Genomic DNA, 19,671 nt, shown 5'->3' on the forward strand with positions numbered 1-19,671 from the left:
CTGTGACCGCTGTCACTGCTCACCGCGAGAGCTTCCAGAGAACCTGTTCAGGGACCTTGCTCAGAGCACTGGCCTCCCATTGCCCGCGGGGAGGAAATCTGGGCGCTCAGGGTCCTGACCCTCCAGTTCTGGCAAGGAGACAGAAGGGAGCCTCTTGTGCTCTCTCTGTGCTTAATCTCAGCCAGAAAGAGTCAATGGAAATTCCTTAAGAACAGGTTTTTTTTTGGTCTGTCATCTTGAGCTACTTCCCTTGAGGTCCTTTTCAGACTACTCTGGCCACACACATTACTCTCTTCTCTGCCCTCAACCCCATTCGGAATGCTCCTGTAGCCAGGGACTCTAGTCTGTCCCTTTCCTGAACTGTGAGCTCCAGGAGACCAAGGACCAGTCTGTCTGCTGTCTTTCTCCTGGTCGCAGAGGCCCCAGGAGTTGCTCAATACTTGTTGGAATGCTTGAATGAATGAATGAAAATGACCACCACCCCCTTCTCATTCTGGTCTAGGCTTGGAGAGTGCAGGTTCTGACTCAGCTTCAGCACTGACTCTGGGAGACCTTGATTCAATTCCAGCCCTTTGGGGGCCTCCTTTTCTGTGAAATAGAGGTGATCACAGTCACCCTTCCACCAGTCAGTGTTGTTCTCTGTGGGGCTCTGGACAGTCAGTGTCTGGACCAGTGCACAGAAGGTCTGTTTCTGCGGCCAAGGAGCTTGCCCAGGGCCCTGGGACCTTGGGTCCTGCTAGGTCCCACATCAGCTGACTGGGCCTGGCTGCAGTCTTGCCAGGAGTGGGAATAGGGTGGACACACAGCTCTGTGTGGCTGGGCCGCCTCGGCAGTGCCCCAGGGACCTTCACCCAGGAGACACAAAGGCTCCTTGTCCAGCCTCCTCCATCTATTGTCCGAGTGGATCCATGCAGCTTCTAAGGGGCTAGGAATCCCTGGGGCCCCTACTTGAGGAGTCCAGGCCTTGGGGTCTCATTGTAGGGAAAGCCCCCTGGACACTGGAGACCTCAGCCAACCCTCTTCTCGCCTCTCCCATCAGATGCCTACTGTAAATGCTATTTTGGCCCAGAGAAAAATTCCTTTGGTATCAGTATGAGGACCCAGGGCTCTGCCTCAGGTTCCAGCTTACTGGAGGGTGGCCAGCCCAGGGCTCTGCTCCTGCTCTGGTTCAACTTGCTCACTTTACAGCAGAAAAACCTGCATCCCTGAGACCCGCGGTGTCTAAGCTACCACAACAGGTAACTTGGGCCTGAGGCACAGACAAAAGGGATTTGCCCTCGAACCCCACAACCAGCTCAGGTCCCCTTCTGCCTCACGTCCTTTGAAGCTTCTCTGAGCCTCAGTTTCCTCTTCTGCTAAGTGGCAGTAATGATTCCTTTCTCAGTGGCTCATCTGAGGTTCTTGTTTCAGGGTTTTGCCCATCATCCCTAGTGGCCTAGGTGTGAGGGGTTAGGATGCCCTTCTGTTGAGGGGTTGGAAGTCAAGGTCTCCTGATATCTTCCCCTGACTTTCTCTTCACTGGGCTTTGGAGATCATCAAGTCCACCAGGTTCCAAATCCCCTAGCTAAGTCTCCTCTACTTACAGCCTAAGGAGCCGCCATCCCTCTTCAACCTGAGCTCCTTTGCTTTTATCTTTGTATTTACTTACATTTCCTTGTAAGAGTTTGATGAACCATTGATCTGACCAGGAACTGAGGCCCCATGAGTTCCATAGCAAACCCCACCCAAGTCCCCATTATGAATGAGTAAAGAAAGAGCGTGGAGGGAGGCTTCCTGTAACCACGCAGCCAAGGCAGGCTGATGGAGAAGGCCCAGACACGTCATGTTCCCCATGAGGAGAGGGGACCAGGAGAGGAGGCAGGGAGCAGGGTTCCATTAGCAGCAGCAGGTTAGGATGGGGAGGGCAACCCCAGCAGCACTTCTCCCCAGGCATTAGGAGGCTTCCTGCATCTCCAGCTCTGCGGAGGCATTTGGCTCTCTCAGGCCTTCTCATCTTCCCTCTCTGACTGCTCTCGTCTCCCCTGAGGAAGCCAGCTCTGAGAATCTGTGCTGGGGCTGGAGCCCCTGCCCTGGCTCAGGCCTTGTCGTTCAGCTGGGACATGACACCTCCAAGCCCTCCTTCACAGGCTAGGGTGGTGACTCCGTTACCCCTCCTAACCTTGCCTGCCTTACACCCTCCGGTGTCCCCACCACCCTCATGAAAAGCCTGGCTCTACAGCCTGCCAGGCCAGGGCCTTCCTCCCCCTACCTCACCTCCTGCCTCTGCTCCAGCCATGCTGCTGCACTGGGCCATCTCCCGCCTCCTGACTGGCACTTGCTGCTCCCTCTGCCTGCAATGCCCCTTGATGCTTCTCCACCCTTGGCCCTTTCTCCTGACTCCCCACCATCACTCCTCTAAGTCCCAGCCCAGGCGCCCCACCAGGTCCCTCTGTCACACCACTCATCACAATCTGATTACTGTCGATATCTATCTCCCCCTCTTATGGGGATCTATTTGAGGGCAGGGCTAGAGTTCATCTTATTTACAGTTAAATGTCCAGCACCTAGCACTGTCCCTGTTACCCAGACAACCTCCATGAATATTTGTTATGTGAGTGAATAAGAACTCTACCGATCACATTCTTGTGCTAGTCATTGTCTGAAAATACCTCATTTAATCTTCACCAGCACCCTAAGAGGTAGATCATTATCACTTTACATATAGAGAAATTGCAGTTCAGAAATCAGAAGTGAATGTCTAAATCACACAGCGAGTCTGCAGTAGGTCCCCTGGCCCTGAAACTGCAAGGCAGGGAGGAAGGTGGTGTGGCATTCCCAGAGTGATAGCTGAGCCATGGCGCTGGCACCCACACTGCGACTCCGGTTACAGAGGGCTGGACTGGCTCCAGAAGGCTTGTCTTGCTTGCTCTCTGGACTGCTGCATTGGCCTGGACCATCCCTGCCTCCCTCACCGACCGGGAACTGTGCTCCTCAGATTTCCCCAGCAGGGGCCAGGCCTCCGATGTCAAATGCAGCCTGGAAGCTCTGGCTGTTGACGTGCCAGGATGCAAGCACCCAGGGGAGGCAGCCCGGGAGGCAGGAAGCCTGGTCCAGGCCAAAGCAAGCCTCTGTTCTGCCTCCCTGCCAGCAGGACAGGCTACATAATTTGAGGGATCCATGGCAAAATGAAAATGCAGGCCCCTTGTTCCAAAGCTAGTAAGACTCTCAAGATGGTATAGCAGAGCGTTAAATCAAAGTATGGGGACCTTTGAAGCATGGGTCGCAGACCTATGAAAACAGCCCTGTCCTCAGACCTTTGGTTTCTTCATCTGTCAAACAGGAAATGATGGCCACCTGGTCAGGCAGTGGTGAGGATGAGGTGGGAGATATAAGTAGGAGGTTCAATGACCAGCATGAGCTTGGGTAGGGGGCTGTGTGGACACCACGTGCTGTTCACCTCTCAGCACGAGGCAGCAGACTAATTCTCCTCAGGAATTAGATTCCTCACACAGCTCCTTTTCATGAACTAAAAACTAAGGCTCAGGCAAAATGACTTGGTCAGGTTCACACACAGACTCAGTATGGGAAGCCAAGATCAGAGTCCTGGCCAGTCTCTCTGCAAAACGGGTGCTTTCTGTAACACAGGAGAGGGGGTGGTTGGGAAGAGAGAGGGAGGGTGCTGCTCAGGACAAAGAGGGCCACTGTGCAGACACAAAGACCTGACCACAGAGGCCCCTGTGGGGGCTGGGCCCAATGAGTGGGTAGAAAAGCCCCATGGTGACTGGGGAGCTGCCGGGAGCTGCCTCCCAGCCTCTTCCTGGCCCTGCATTGATGGAGGCGGGGAGGTAGCAAACAGAACCGAAGAAACAGGTCAAGGAGGAGAAACAGACTCACAGCCAGACCCTTTACCCAGCCCCAGGCCCAGGCCCCCAGAGCTAACCACCCTGGCTCTCCCCAGCTTCTCCTGGGCAGCCTGCCAGCTTCAGGAATTCCCCGCCCCCTGCCCCGCATACCACCTACCACCAGTGAGAGTAGGGCTCAATTAGGTAGCTGACCATCCAACATTTCCAAGCTCACAATCCTGCTCAGAAACTTTTGGCTACTGTCTATCACCCACAGAGGAAGGCAGCATAAGCCCTCACATGTCATTCAAGGCCTTTGTGACCTGCCCCGTTTACCGATCCACACTCCCCTGTCCCCATGCTCTATCAACCTTCCTCAGCCTAGTCATATGGGACATGCCACAGTTCTCCTAACCACTCGGTCCTTTCACACAGCCCTGCGTTTGCCTGGGCTCTTCCTTCTTCCTGCAGAGCTCGTTCCCCATGCTCACTGCTGGCTGAAATCCTTTCTCCTTGAACCGGACAGTTCAAGGCCCCCCCCCCTACCAGGCAGCTTTCCCCAACCCACCATAGTTGGATTTAACCTCCAATCTGCCCCCAAAGTTGGATTCACCCCATTCTCTTGCAGAGCTTATCCCGGTCTGGCTTGAGCTATAGTTTGGAGCTTCAGAGCCTGCCTGGAGGAGAAGACATTTGAGTTGGGCCTTAAAGGGCAGGTGGACTTGACTGGTGGACAGCAATGGTAAGCAACAGACAAGAGCTCTCAGAACCAGCACTCTCTCAAACATTTTATGTAATTCAACCTATTTGGTTCAGATAGCAAGGGGTGCATAGTTCAGAATGTGCTTAGTTGCTCAGTTGTGTCCAACTCTTTGTGACCCCATAGATTGTAGCCCTCCAGGCTCCTCTGTCCATGGGGATTCTCTAGGCAAGAACACTGAAGTGGGTTGCCATTTCCTTCTCCAATAGTTCAGAATGGCAGGAGATGAATGTGGGGTCCCATATCAAAGGGTAAGGTAGATTGCAAGCGTCAAGTCATAACGGGTTTTATATGACATACTACAGACTGTTTGCTTGTTTAAAATGCACCTGAATGTATTTCTCAGTACTATGGTTTACAAACTAATTCTGCTTTTATCTTTATTGTTTTCTTTAATTACCTTGGGGTAGCTTTTCTGCTCGTTTTCTACAAGCTTATTCAAGTGAATGCCTATTTTGTTTATTATCATTCTTTTTAAGTAACATAAACATATAAAGCTATGTTTTCCCACTGAATTGGGAAAATGCAGCTTTTGCTGTACATTGTACATTTTGATATGTAAAGTTGTCTTTATCATTGTTTTAAAATAGTTGGTAATTGAATTTTTTTATTTCTCTTTGACCCACTAGGAGTCTTTTTAGGAGAATATTTAGACTTAGGAACTGTTTCTTATTTATTTTTGGCTGTTCTGGGTGTTCGTTGCTACAGGGACTTTTCTCAGTTTCAGTGAGTGAGGGCTACTCTTTAGGTGCTGCTTGGGCTTCTCATTGCAGTGACTTCTATTGTTGGGGAGCAGTGGCTCTAGGGCTCTTGGGCTTCAGTAGTTAAGGCGCTTGGGCTCAATAGTTGTGATTCCTGGGCCCTAGAGCATAGGCTCAGTAGTTGTGGCGCTCAGGCTTAGTTGCTCCATGGTATGTGGGATCTTCCCAGGTCAGGGATCGAACCCATGTCTCCTGCGTTGGCAGACGGAATTTTTACCACTGAGCCACTAGGGAAGTCCATGCGTCACTTTTTATAGGATCCATGTTTTGAGATGTTATTAGTCTAGTTGTATTATACACATAGATACACACATATTTTAAAATAAAGTATATCTGTATTTATTTTTTAGCCTATGTAATGTTTGTAACAGGCTTCCCAGGTGGCTCAAGTGGTAAAGAATCAAACACAGGAGCCTAGTGGGTTATAACCTATGGGGTTGCAAAGAATCAGACAGTTGCTTGCTCAGAAGCAACTAAGCAAAGCATGAACTTAAGTATGAAACCATCTTTTCCTAACAAAAGAGCCATTTAAGATCTATTTGCATTTAGTATTCTATTACAGACTGCTGATGATATATCCCAATACTTTATTTATATTAACCTTTTATTTGGGGCAAAGTGAGGACTGCGGTCCTGGGAATAGCACTTCAGACAGCTCTGAGAAACTGCTCCAAAAAGGCAGGGGGGAGTGTCTGTACATCTGTGATTTTGGTAAAGGGGGAAAACATGCAATCAAGCACATATTTTTCCAGAAGCTTTATGCTAGTCACAAGGAACAGGTGTCACCAAGAAGGATTTAAGTGCTTATCTAGATATGAAGGTGGTGCTAGTGGTTAAGAACCTGTCTGCCAACGTAGGAGACACAAGAGACGCAGGTTCTATTCCTGGGGCATGGCAACCCACTCCAGTAATCTTGCCTGGAGAATCCCATGGACAGAGGAGCCTAGCAGGCTACAGTCCATAGGGTTGCAGAGTTAGATACGACTGAAGCAATTTAGCATGCACACACAGATATAAAGAGCTATGAGAATTGGGCTCATAAAATCGGCTCCTGAAAATATCTAACTATCTGAAGACCTGTCCTGCCAGTTTTTCGCGGAGCGCAGAATGCCTCATTTCTGCTCACCACCCTGAATGCCTTTCAGGCGGGTGTTGAAAATCAGCAGCTGCAGCAGCACGTGATTTAATCCTTGTAGAGTTAAATGGCAAGTGCCCAAGGCAAGTGAAAATTGGTAGCTGACCAAAGTATCCCCCTTTTAGCCCATGTAATGCTTTTAGCCTCACTTTGCATTAGTTTTTATATCACTATTACTATTCCCTACTTTGCATTTACCTAACATAGCTTTGTCTGTGGTTTTTAATGTAAATTTTGTCATTTAACTTTCTACTTCAAATTTTGAATGAGTAATGTATTTACATGTTTAGACAATTAAAAATTAAAAATACAAGAAAAAAAGATATTCAGAGAAAAATCTGCCTCCATTCTCCATTATTTATCTATCCAGGTCCCACTCCTCCCTTCACCCCTAAGCCGGAAAGTGGTTTTATTATTTTTTTGTGTATCCTTGAGTTTCCCAGCAAATACAAATATTGCTGCTTATTTTCCTTTTTTAAAAAAACACAAAACATATATACACATAATCTTGCATATCATCCTTCAGTTGTAGCTGGGGGATTTTTCTTAATTAGCACATTGCCAGTTTCCTCATTCTTTCTAGGTGCTACAGAAAAGTCCATTATATCAAGGTACCAGAATGTACTTATTAATCCTCTGTTGGTAGACATTTGGATTGTTTCCAATTTTTGCTGGTGCAAGCAATGCTGCAATGAATAACTGTGTGCATAGGAAAATTTCACAGAAATACTGTTACTAATCAACAGGACTGTGTGTTTGTAAATTTGATAACTACCGCCAAATTGCATGCCATTGGGATTGTCCCGATTTACCCTCCCACCAGCACTGTATGAGAGACCTTACTCCTTCATAGTCTCACCAACACTGTGATAGCAAACTTTGAGTTTTGCCAATCTGATAGGTGAAAAATCGCATCTCTGGGAACTTGAATTTGCATTTCTATTATTTTGAGCATGTCTTTTCATAACAAAAGAGCCATTTAAGATCTATTGCATTTCTTTTTCTATTACATCCTTTAGCCATTTTTCTCTTAAGATTGTTGGGCTTATTGACTCTGTCAACTGAAAAATATAGTTACAACCTGAAAGTAGAGAGTTATTTTATTTGATGGGAATGTTTAAGACTCCGAGCCCGGGAAACAGCATCTCAGTAGTTCCGAGAAAACTGCTCCAAGGAAGCAGAAGAGGGAGTCAGGCTATATATATACAAGTTTGCAACAAAGGGAGCAGGTAGTCAAAACATATCAGATATCAAGTTAAGGAACTCAGTGTTCTGTGTATGGGAAGATGCAAGCCTCTGGGCTCACTGAACCCATTTCTTTCATTTGCACCCCAGCTTTGTTGTTGTTCAGTCACTCATTTATGTCTCACTCTTTGTGAGCAGAGTCCAGCACCCCCATGGACTACAGCACACCAGGATTCCCTGTCCTTCACTATCTCTCGGAGTTGGCTCAAACTTATGTCCATTCAGTCGATGACACCATCCAACTATCTCATTGTTAGTTTCTCCCTTCTCTTCCTGCCCTCAATCTTTCCCAGCATCAGGATCTTTTCTAATGAGTCAGGTCTTTGCATCAGGTGGCCAAAGTATTGGAGTTTTAGCTTCAGTATCAGTCCTTCCAATGAATATTCAGGGTTGATTTCCTTTAGGATTGGCGGGTTTGATCTCCTTGCAGTCCAAGGGACTCTCAAGAGTCTTCTATAGCACCGCAATTCAAAAGCATCAATTCTTCGGCACTCAGCCTTCTTTATGGCCCAGCTCTCATAACCGTACATGACCAGTAGGCTGCTACTAAGATGCTAAGTCGCTTCAGTCGTGTCCGACTCTGCAACAGACGGCAGCCCATTAGTTTCCTCTGTCCCTGGGATTCTCCAGGCAAGAATACTGGAGTGGGTTGCCATTTCCTTCTCCAATGCATGAAAGTGAAAAGTGAAAGTGAAGTCGCTCAGTTGTGCCCGACTCTTAGCGACCCCATGGACTGCAGCCTACCAGGCTTCTCCGTCCATGGGATTTTCCAGGCAAGAGTAGTGGAGTGGGTTGCCATTGACTATTAGGCTATCTGGGGCCAAATCCTGTTTCCTCATTCACCTTAAGGAGTGGCAGATGGCTGCTTCTTGCATTTCCCCAGCTCCTCAGCAATCACCGTGGGGGGTGGCAGCATCTGCTGGATCACAGTTTTGGGAGACTTTGTTTACATTTGGAGGCCAGAAATTGCTGATGGCTGTGACTTTTCTTGTTTACTGATATGGCAGGAGATATTTTCATTTCACAATTCCTATTAGCTTTTTGTATTTTAGGAAGATTGTCTGTCTCTGTGCTATCTGAATTAAGAATAATTTTTTCCAATTTATCATTTGTCTTTTGAATTTACTTAGGTTTTTCTGTTTTTATTTTTCCATGGTTGAATTGATCAATATTTTTCTCCTATGGCTTTTGAGCCTTAATTAGAAAACACTTTCCTGTCATGGTCTGGACATGGGTTGGAAAAGAATTTCCAGACATGAGACAGAATGAGAGGGAAATAAAGGTTATTAGAATGGGAGACTGGAGAAGGCAATGGCACGTCACTCCAGTACTCTTGCCTGGAAAATCCCATGGACAGAGGAGCCTGGTAGGCTGCAGTCTGTGGGGTTGCTAAGAGTCGGACAAGACTGAGCGACTTCACTTTCACTTTGCACTTTTCATACATTGGAGAAGGAAATGGCAACCCACTCCAGTGTTCTTGCCTGGGGAATCCCAGGGACGGTGGAGCCTGATGGGCTGCTGTCTCTGGGGTCGCACAGAGTCGGACATGACTGAAGTGACTTAGCAGCAGCAGCAGAATGGGAGACACTGTTAGAACAGTGGGCCAGCTCAAGGGTGAACCGACCTTTGAACAGGAGTCTTTAGTCCACTTTTTTACTCACTGTACAAGGAGTGGGATAGGGGTCTTGGGGGTCCTTTGCTGATTGCATGAGGAACGTATACTGGGTGGGGGAAGAGTAAGGCAAGTACCGTCTCCCTGTGGGGTAGGAGAGGAGACAGGTTACACTGCTTAGGAGCACCTGAAATCTGTTAATAGTTATAACATGGGGAGAGAAGGATGATATAGGTCTGGTTTTTCCATTCCTGCATTCCAAGACCCTCCTTGGTTTTATCTGTTCTTTAGTCCTTGGGTCACCACATTTCCTACTCCAAGATCATTTCCCCATGTTTTCTTTTAATACTCATGTCTTATTTTTCACATGTACATCTTTACTACACCTGGACATTCTGTGTATTTGAAGTATTTCTTATAAGCAGAATATAGTCTAGCTGAATTTTATTTTTGAACTTGAGACTGTGACAATCTTTGCCGAGCATGGCGTAATTTATTTATATCTATTTCATAACTGATGTAGTCTCACTTTACTTGTTTATATTTGTGTTTCCTTACTGCTTTGTTTTTTGTTCTTTGCTGTACATTCTGGGTTTTTCTTGTTTTTATCTTTAATAATGATTTAGAAAATGGAGCTCCAGTTTGTAATTTTATAAGATTTTGGATCGTCAAACACATATGTTTAAACTTGTATGTATCCAGCTGCTGCTAAGCCACTTCAGTCATGTCCGACTCTGTGCGACCCCATAGACGGCAGCCCACCAGGCTCCCTGGGATTCTCCAGGCAAGAACACTAGAGTGGGTTGCCATTTCCTTCTCCAATGCATGAAAGTGAAAAGTGAAAGTGAAGTCACTTAGTCGTGTCTGACTCTTAGCAACCCCATGGACTACAGCCTACCAGGTTCCTCCGTCCATGGGGTTTTCCAGGCTACTAAAGTCAATTTTGAGTTCAATCCCTGAGTTGGGAAGATAGCACTTGTTGATTATGTGCTACACACTGTGCTGGCTGATTTCCAAGGGTCTCTACTTTTTTTTTTTTTTGGCCATACTGCAAAATGTGGGATCTTGGTTCCCTGACCAGGGATCAAACCTGTGTCCTCTGCATTGCAAATCTGGAGTCTTAACCACTGGACCACTAGGGAAGTCCCAATGGGTCTCTACTATTCTCTGCATTTTACAGACAAGAAAACAAAAGCTAGGAGTGCTCAAGCAGCCTGCCCAATTTTTTTTTTAAAAGGTTGAGTGCTTGTCACATGTCCAGTACTCAGTTCAGTCAGTTCAGTTCAGTTGCTCAGTCATGTCCGACTCTTTGCGACCCCATGAATCGCAGCACACCAGGCCTCCCTGTCCATCACCAACTCCAGGAGTTCACTCAAACTCATGTCCATCGAGTCAGTGATACTAGGGGATAAAAAGTGTAACAGGATCTTCTTACAAAGCTTGCATTCTGCTTAAAGAGATAAAATTAACCCAATGGGAAGATACTCTAGGATTAAAAAGTAAGGAATGAAAAGTTTAGTAAGAGTTAAAGGTCTTTGTTATGACCTGGAGTTTGGTGTTAGCCTGCCGAATTTTTGATGATCTCCTCTGGATGATGCAAAATTTAGTAGGCTTCAGGCCATCAGGCCCACCCCTGGAGCTAAAGTGGAAGATATCTCACTTAAAATGACATGGCTGAAAAGGAGGGAGGAGTGAATTCTTCAAATCCCCCAAAGATTTAAAATTCTCACAGTGTACTTCACAATCCTATGGTATCAAACTCTTGGATTTACGCCAGTCTGCGAAGTCTACGTCGCTTGCTTCAGTCATGTCCGACCCTTGGCGACCTCATGGACTGCAGCCTACCAGGCTCCTCGGTCCACGGGATTTTCCAGGCAAGAGTACTGGAGTGGGGTGCCATCGCCTTCTCTGATGCCAGTCTGATAAGTGAAAAAAAATCATGTTTCCTGTAGTTTCGGTTTGCATTTCTCTTATGAGAGAAATAAGCATCCTTTGATGTTTTCAAGGCATTTTCATTTCTATAAACTGTTCACATTCTTTGCCCACTTGGGAGGCACCCAGAAAATAACTACTGTATCAGAGCTTCCTGGGGTGTGTTTGTTTTGAGAATACCAAGCAGATGACTTTCAGAGGTTTATTCTGTTTCTTACAGAAAATCATTTCAGGGATCATAAGTTCTTTATCTGAATCTTCAGAACAATTTTCTTTCTCCTGTGCAGGACCTTTTCACAGGCCTCGTGTTAACTATTTTTGTTCACTCTTGCTGCACTAGGCAGAGAAAATGCCAGGCCAGGCACTGCCTCCTGCCCCCCTCAGGTTGATGTTGCATCGCTCAGTAATGGTGGCGGTCTCAATCCCACTATGAAACAGACATTGTAGACACAAAAATAGAGAAACTGATGGAGTTTATTAGGGAATTATCACCACTGTCATCAAATATCACTATATTTATATCTATATCTAGATATAGATTATATATTACATATACCATAGTGAGTGAAAGTCGCTCGGTCATGCCCAACTCTTTGTGACCCCATGGACTATACAGTCCATGGAGTTCTCCAGGGCAGAATACTGGAAAGGGTAGCTGTTTCCTTCTCCAGGGGATCTTCCCAACCCAGGGATTGAACCCAGGTCTCCCTCATTGCAGGTGGATTCTTTACCAGCTGACCCACCAGGAAAGCCCATACATACCACATATAGTACAATATATATGGTATAATATATATTTATTTATATATGTGTGTATACATATATGCTAAATATATATATATATACACTAAATTTACACACACACTGATAAATTTAGTTCTCACAACAACCAAGATTGGCATTATTACTATTCCCATTTTACAGATGACAAAGGTTGATGTCATCTGTAAAGGGTTCTGAGGAGGAAGACAGGCACTTTAGAATGAGAACTCTGGCTGTATGATGTTTATGATGCCCAGAGAGGTTGGGTTACTTGCCCAAGCTCACACAGCTAGTAACTGATGGAGCCAGTACTCTACCATGAATTTCTGGCCCTGGAATCCATGCTATCAATCACCCTGACTGGCTTAGAAGATAATCCTGTATGGTTGGAGGTTATGGCCAAAGGTCCATCTAGGCAGTGCTGCCCCTGTGTCCCTGAGAGAAGAGCGGGTAGTGGGAATTAGTCTGTTTATTTACTTAGAAAAAAGAACTATTGGGTCTTCATTCATTAATTTGTTAAAATCCTATCATTCATTCATTCAACAAGTATATATTAAATGTCTCTTACATGTCAAGCCTTGTGCCAAGTGCCAGAGACACCAGGATAAATTCTAGACATGGTTCTTGTCCTTAAGGAGCTTTCAGCAAAGGGAAGTGGGAAGCACATGGTCAGTTAAGGGCACAGTATGACACATGCCATTCTGTTTTAGAGGGAGAAGCCAGTGATGTGTCACCCAAGAATGTGTTTCTCAATCGGTTCCTGTCTACATCTAGTTAGTGCAATTCCTCCCTCATACTTGGTGTGTGATCTTCTCTTTATATAGTATCACAGTAAGTTTTTGTATTTTTGCTTATCTTCCTGATCACCTCGGAGGGAGAAGATAGTGGAAAGATCAGTCATATCTACCCTAATTTTTTTTTTCATCCAAGAAATGTAGCCTTGTTCCTGTGAGTGATGGAGGGCCAGGAAGGGTTCTGAGGAGGAAGACGGGCACTTTAGAATGAGAACTCTGGCTGTAGTGTGGGAAATAAATTGAATAGGGGAGTTGAAGCAGGCAGTGCAATGAGAAGACTTTTCAATAGTTCAGGTGGAAAATGAGATCTGAACAAAAGTTGTGGCTGGGGAAAGGGAGAAGGGTATGGATTCAAGGAATATTAAAGGAATGAAATTAAAGGGATTTACTAATTCAGTCAATAGTGTTTAATGAGCAACTACTAAGTGCAGGCACTTTGCCGGGTGCCAGGAATACACCAGAAAACAAGTCCCTGCCTTCGTTCAGTCCAGAAGGAAGAGATCGATAACTGGAGTTTTTACATAAAAGGTAATAAATGATGTGACAGGGGAAGTACAGGACACTACAGAAAAACAGAAGAGGGGGACCTGAAGGGAATGAGGGAGGAGTCGAAACTGATGCCTGGATTTCAGCCTTGGGTGCAGGAGTAGGTGGTGGCATCATTAGCTGAGCCAGGGAACCCAGGAGGGCAGAACCCTGTGGATTTCTCTCTGAGTCCCCCAAGCCCAGGACAGGCAAGAATAGGGGAGGTGGTGAGCACATGACTAGTGAATGAATAAATAAATAACGGCTTGTGGATCCTCCCCAGCCCCCAGTCTGACCCTGGAAGAGGAAGATGGGGAGTAGTACAGAAAGAAACTTGAAGTTTCAAGAAGCCCAGTGGTTACTCAACACCCATAAACCACTAACTCTTTTCAGTTTCCCAACAGGCCACATGTGGCAGCTGTGACTCCCCTGATGTCTATCCACCAGAGCCGGGCTGCCTTGACTCAGTGTACTTGGGGCCTGGGCAGCAGGCAGACTCTGCATACTCCTTAGTTATTTTGAGGCCACCAGCCTGGGCCCCACAGGTTGTTAGAGGAAATGAGGGAGGAGAGAACCAGCCTTGCAAAGTCCTTGGGTACGTGTCAGCAGAGTTAGAGGCCCTTCCTCTGTCTCCCACATCCCCTGTGTGCCCTCTGTCTCAGCATCAAGCTCCCAACTCTGGGTCTGTCTGCCTCCATTGAAGGGCAGGGATTGGCCGATCACTCTCTGTATACCCAGCACCCAGCCCAGAAACCCTGTTCTCCCTAGCACGTGATGGAACATGTGTCCTGAGTTAGTTCAAAGAGCTATTCCTTGATCTCCAGGAGTTAGTCTCCTTGACCCTCAGGAGAAGTCCCACCAGCAGCCACACAAACACCAGTCCCATTCTTGGCATGTGGCAAGGTTATGTTCCTGAGTGGGTAGGCTGAAAGCATCTGACCAGGTAGGAGAAGGTACCACCTACTGCCCCATCACTCCTTCCCTGACCCTGTCAATATCTGAGTCTTAGAATTGTGGAATCTTAGAATCTGAAGGACAGAAAGGCCCTCTGTGGTCATGACCTCCAACTACCCTTTTGTGAAATCTCAACTGTCCTGTCCAGGCTCTGATCACAGTGCCCTTCCTTGGCAACAGGAACTCACCCCAACCTAGGACCTGAGACCTGCCTTTTGTGATTTCTTTGAGAGTCTCCTCTCTGTCTTTAAGGCCACACAGACCCCACCTGCCTGCAGGTTCCAGAACAACCCAACAGAGCCAGTGCTGGGGATGGGAGTGGGGTCTCTGCAACACTTATCTCCAGCTCTCTGCCACCCCTGAGAGATGAGGAAGTGAGCAGGAGTTCCTTTCTCCAAGGCCACAGTTAAAGTATCATTACATGCAGTAACCAAACCATCAATGGAGCTGCATCAAGACCAAGAAGGACAACAGACAGGCCACCCTACCAAGCAGAAAGCTGAAGTGTTGTAGGCTATTTTGAGGTTGTGTGCAATTGTGGTTAAAAACACCTCTCTTATGTACAAGCTGTATAACCTGGTGCTTAATCTTTCTGACCTTAGTTTTCCTATAAATAAAATGGAACACTGACCTGGTGGGCTTGCTGTGTGGATTAAACGAACGTATGCAAAGAATTAGCCCAGTCTAGCATTATGGAGGCATTCAGTGAATCCAGGCTCTCACACAGCGATATCTGGGGACCACATGAGCTGCACACACTGCCTCACGCACACACTGCCCCTGGCTCCCCAGGACTCAGAGTCTGTCCATGCTGATGGCTGACTGCAGTGCCACAGGGAAAAGAGAGGCTGCTCCATCCTGGCCATTGCCCAGGGCTGTTGGGCAGTGCTGTGCCAGTCGTGGGGTCTCCCTGCCCCTCAGGTCCTTTCTACCTGAGCATGGGCTAAGGCTCTCCTTCCTGTTCTTGAGTCACTTATTTCTTTCACTCTTCAAACAAAACATCATGTGTTTATTGAAGTTTTCAAGTGCCTGGATGGTACTGTATGCCAGCCTAGGAACTGTGCCCTGTTTGGGGAGGTCCACACATAACTGACATTAAGATTTTGGTGTGTTTTGTATCAGAGTTTTCTATGCATTGCAACCTAGTCATAATGCATGTATAACTGTATCCTTTGCTTTTTTAAAAAATTCATCATAATGGCATAAAATATTTTCCTGCATAAAATATATTTTCCTGGAATTTTACCATCTAGTCAGTTTGGTGTTTTGTTTTGTTCCTGCACTGCACGGTTTGTGGGATCTTAGTTCCCCAACCAGGGATCGAACCCATGCCCTTAGCGGTGAGAGCACACAGTCCTAAACACTGGACTGCCAGGGAACTCCCTACAACCTCCCTGCTGCTGCTGCTGCTGCTAAGTTGCTTCAGTCGTGTCCGACTCTGTGTGACCCCAGAGACAGCAGCCCACCAGGCTCCCCCGTCCCTGGGATTCTCCAGGCAAGAAAACTGCAGTGGGTTGCTATTTCCTTCTCCAATGCATGAAAGTGAAAAGTGAAAGTGAAGTCACTCAGTCGTGTCCGACTCCTAGCAACCCCATGGACTGCAGCCCACCAGGCTCCTCCGTCCATGGGATTTTCCAGGCAAGAGTACTGGAGTGGGGTGCCATTGCCTTCTCCCTACAACTAATGAAATCAACCCCTCTGGAGGTTCATTCTTCTTGCCCCTCTCTCCCCCTCAGGTTATATCTGTTTCTAAGTATTGAAACCACCCCCCTCCCCCAACGCCCCCGAGTTATTTGGGCATACCTGATGTCCTTCTGAATCTTTCCCCTGTTCATTCCATATATCCTTCCCTGAAAGGAAGGGAACTCACTTTCTGATGGGTAAAAAGCCTCCTTTTTCTGGGCCCCAGTCCTGCAGACCCTGGGCAAAAAAGACTGCTCCAGCCTCCCTGCCCTCTTGTCACGTGACCTGGTTTCCAGGCCTCTGTAGTCCATTCACCTTCTCCTGACCCAGAGCACACGTCGCATGTCTGAGAGGATTTAGAGCCCCAGGTGGGTCTGGCTGGTGTGGAGCAGAGTAGGGCAGTTATCTCTCTCTGAGTGCTATCTCTCTCTCTCTTTTTTTTGTCTGTTTTTTGGCTTTGCCATGTGGGATCTTAGTTCCCTGACCAGGGATGAACCCATACCCCTGCACTGGAAGTGCGGCGTCTTAACCACTTGACCGCCAGGGAATTCTCCCTGTGTTAATGCTATCTTCATTTGCTCATTTGGTAGCTGTCGCCTTGGCTCACGTAGAGTTGTCAGCTCAGACTCTGAGCTCATTTTTGCATTATTGTTGATAAACCAGTTCACCCACATCCTATTCCTGGATAATCGTTTGAAGAAACCAAAAAAAGACTTGGTTTTTTTTTTGCTCTCTTAAGATACTTGAATTGTGATATTTTAAACCTCCCTCTTGGCTTCTTGTAAGTGAATCTGATACACGTGTGCTATCTTGATCAAAACCTACTGATAAGATGATAACCTGAACTGGGCCCAAGGCAGAAACCCCCTTTCCCACAGGCCCTGGTCCATAACCAGAGCTGCTACGTAAGTTTGACCAGCTTCCTGAAAACTTGTGAAGATATATCACCTTCTTTAAAAGTCCAATCATGCATAGCTATACACAAAAGAACTGAAAACAGGTACAAAAACAAATACGTGAGCATTCATAGTAGCACTATTCACAACAACCAAAAGCTGGAAACAGCCCAGATGTTCAGCGATGGATGAACGGATCAACAAAATGTGGTATATACATATGATGGAATATTCCTCAGCCGTAAAAGGAATGAAGTTCTGACACATTCTATAGCACAAATGAACCTTGAAAACATTATTCTGTGTGGAAGAACTCAAACCCAAAAGGTCACATATTATATGCTCCATTTATACGAAATATCCAGCATCAATGTGGGGGCTGAGGAGAGAGGGAAACAGGAAATGACTGTTTAGTGGCTCTGGGGGTTTCTTTTGGGGGTGATGAAAACATTTTGGAGCTAGATGGGGGGGATGTTGTACAACACTATGAATATATAAATGCCACTGAATTATGCAATTTAAAGTGCATAATTTTATGTTAAGTGAATTTCACCACAATCTAAAAAACGCATCTGCAAAAGGAAAAAATCCAATGCATTCAACAGACAGCCTTGTGCCAAGCATTGGAGCAGCTGAGATGGGTGAGACCTGCTCTCTGTTAAAGCTGGTAACCGAGCTTTTTGGCCTTTGACGCTAGCAGGTTGCCACCCCGCTGAGATTCACCTCCCTCTCTGTGGGTTCTCTCATTGGTTACTACTATCACTGCCAGGCAGACTTCCAGGGGTGCTGCCCCCCTACCCCGTCTTAGTGAGCTGGGTTGGTACAACACAAAACGCGTCCTCTTAGTGACTTTGAAGTGGGAAACCTGGCAAACATAACCTTGGCCATGTGATAAAGGTTAACAACCACGGTAATGAGTCATGTTGATCGAATGTACCTTGATCTGATGTGATGAGAACAGCACTTTATCTATGAGGTCTTATTCCAGAGAACTCTGAACTCCAGTTTAATCATGAGAAGAACATCAGGAAAACCCAAAATGAGAGACAGTCTACAAAATTCTTGACCAATACACCTCAAAACTGTCAAGGTCATCAAAAACAAGTGACGTCTAAGCAACTGTCCAGACCAGAAAGAGTGTAGGGAGGCATGATAACTAAACGTGAGGAAGTATCCTGGGACAGAAAAAGGACATTAGGTAAAAGCTAAGGAAATTCAAATAAAGTATGGACTCTGGTTAGTTAATAATGTACTAGTATTTGTTCATTAGTTGTGACAAATATAAGATGGTCCAATAGAGGAAATCAGGTAGGGGTATATGAGAATCCTCTGAACAGTCTTTGCAACTTTTCTGTGAATATAAAACTATTCTTGGGACTTCCTTGGTGATCCAGTGGTTAACATTTCCACTTCAGAGGGCACAGGTTCGATCTCTGGTTGGGGAACAAAGATCCTACATGCCATGCCGCACAGGAAAAAAAAAAAAAAACCAAAAAACTATTCTTTTAAAAACTTGATTTTAAAAGATTGTCTTTAAAATGTATGCTTTAAAAATCCTTACAAGAGCTATAACAAGGCTGTTCAGATAGAAATGGCAATGAAGAAATGAACAGAGTGGAGTGTGACCTACTAGTTTGGTGTAACAGATGTTCTTAAGTGTGAATTGACCCCAGGAAGAAAAATAAGGGCTTACCCTACTTTCCAACAAAGAAGGTGATGGCACCCCACTCCAGTACTCTTGTCTGGAAAATCCCATGGACGGAGGGGCCTGGTGCGCTGCAGTCCATGGGGTCGCTAAGAGTTGGACACGACTGAGCGACTTCACTTTCACTTTTCACATTCATGCTTTGGAGAAAGAAATGGCAGCCCACTCCAGTTTTCTTGCCTGGAGAATCCCAGGGATGGCGGAGCCTGGTGGGCTGCCGTCTATGGGGTTGCATAGAGTCGGACACAACTGAAGCAACTTAGAACCAGCAGCAGCAGCTACTTTCCAAGTCCCTCACCAGCCTCTTCCTGACTTGGAAGTCCCCTTGTAGACACCAATACCTTTAAATATCTAGACTAACAAACATCTCTTGGTAAACATCACACTGCACTTGAAAATATGTGGGTTATTTTCAAATATCTTTTGATATTGATTTCTAACATAATTTTACAGTGATAAGAGAACAGACTCTGTATGATTTCAATACCTTTAGACCATGAAGTTTTTGTACCTTGTTTTATGTCCCTTAGTATGTTCCAGTGTCTCCTAGTTTATATAGTCTATGGGAACTTGTATAGAATTTGTACCTGCTGTTGTGTGAAAACTGTATAATTCTTAATTATGTTGAATTGGTTCATAGGGCTTTTCAGATCTACTGTATCCTTCTACTTTTCTGTATATTCATTCTATTAAATTTTGAGAGTTTGATATTGAAACTACAACTAAAAATCTTAATTTATCCACTTAAATAATTGTCATATATAGTAGAGCTATATGTAACTTTGTTCTGTTCCAAGTCTCCAATAAATGTATTATCATACTTTGATAATATAAAAAATAAAAAAGAGAGAAAAAAACTCAGACTGAGTCAGGGTTTCACTTCCATATCAAAGACCTCATAGCAGGTCTGCTTTCCAGGCCCTGGTCCACTCATCTTCCCCAGGGGGACTTAAACTAGGAAGAACTTTAGATGAGATGCCTCACTGCCTTTTCACAGGTGTAGTCTCAAGGCCTGATGGTTATGTTCTAAATCAACAGTAGAATGATATCTCAATTGTACACAATATCCATAGATACTCCCACCCA

Source organism: Bubalus bubalis, chromosome 16, assembly GCF_019923935.1.
Source record: "Bubalus bubalis isolate 160015118507 breed Murrah chromosome 16, NDDB_SH_1, whole genome shotgun sequence".
Classification (NCBI taxonomy): domain Eukaryota; kingdom Metazoa; phylum Chordata; class Mammalia; order Artiodactyla; family Bovidae; genus Bubalus; species Bubalus bubalis.